Source organism: Orycteropus afer, unplaced genomic scaffold, assembly GCF_000298275.1.
Source record: "Orycteropus afer afer isolate SDZICR_OR568_19922 unplaced genomic scaffold, OryAfe1.0 scaffold00469, whole genome shotgun sequence".
NCBI lineage: Eukaryota > Metazoa > Chordata > Mammalia > Tubulidentata > Orycteropodidae > Orycteropus > Orycteropus afer.
Window position 1 is genome coordinate 966052 of NW_006922056.1, and position 960 is coordinate 967011.

The following is a 960-nucleotide window of genomic DNA, read 5'->3' on the forward strand; positions in this document are numbered from 1 at the left end:
TTGTTTGTCTGTCTTCGTCCCCCTTGCCCACTGCTCCAGGGGACGCGGTACAGGGCGTGCGTGCCTCAGTTGCCCTGGTTCTCTGTTCCTGAGATGGTCCCCTCTGCTGGGCAGGCAGGGCTCTATAGAATGGACCTGACCTGGCCTTGATGATGAGCTTTGGGTTGGAATCCAGTGGCTAAAACTTAGTGCCTAAGGCACTTGACTGCTAACCAGAAGGCTGGCGGTTCAATCTACTTCTGTAGTGATACTGCCTCGGAAACTCAAGGAGGGGTTGCTATGAGTCGAGTCCGACTCTACGGCACATAACAATGGGTGCGCGGGGGGCGGCGAGGTGCCGGGTTCGGAGCCGGCACCGGCCGGAGCTGCGGAGGCCGGGGCTCCGCGCCCGCGACGGGGCAGCCAGCCGGCCTGAGGGCGGCGCTCTCCCGCCGGTTCGCGGTCAGCCCGGGAAACCAGCCTGGGCGGCGAGGCCGGAAGCGGCCCGCAGTGCTGAGCGGACCCGCGGCCAAGGCGCCGGCGCCTCCTGGATGCCCTGGGTCCTGCGTAGCGGGGAGCTCCCAGGACGATGGCGCTGCCGGCCGGAAGCCGGCTGCGAGCCCCCGGCGTGGTCGTGTTTGGCCCGGAGCTCGTCCCCGTCCCAGCGCAGCGCCACTGGCTCCATCGAGTATGCCAGCTAACCTGTTGGAAGTGCGGTGGTGTCTTTGTAATTAACCGCGTGAGCGTCTGTAAAAGTATGGTTCCTGCTGGGGGTTGATAAGTCGACTTAAGCCTTAAATTTCCGTGTTGAAAAAGCCATTATTAAAAATTCAAAGATAAAATTTTGCAACTTGTCGTTCCAGTGCAAAATGGTTCGTTGCATCAGAAGGATACCGTTCATGACAATGACTTTGAGCCCTATCTTTCTGGACAGTCAAATCAGGTAAGTTTGACCTGTAAATGGACGCTTGATTTCTTGTG

At 59.3% G+C, this 960-nt stretch overlaps 1 protein-coding gene across 1 annotated transcript in view; it reads left to right on the forward strand.

Annotated features, from left to right (window-relative positions):
* Positions 1–847: 847 nt before the first annotated feature.
* Positions 848–960, forward strand: part of YTHDF1 (YTH N6-methyladenosine RNA binding protein 1) — an 11682-nt gene continuing 11569 nt past the window's right edge. Inside the window, exon 1 of the mRNA XM_007954677.2 lies at positions 848–922. The gene's annotated coding sequence lies outside the window, so the exon portion shown is untranslated. The remainder of the gene's footprint in view (positions 923–960) is intronic.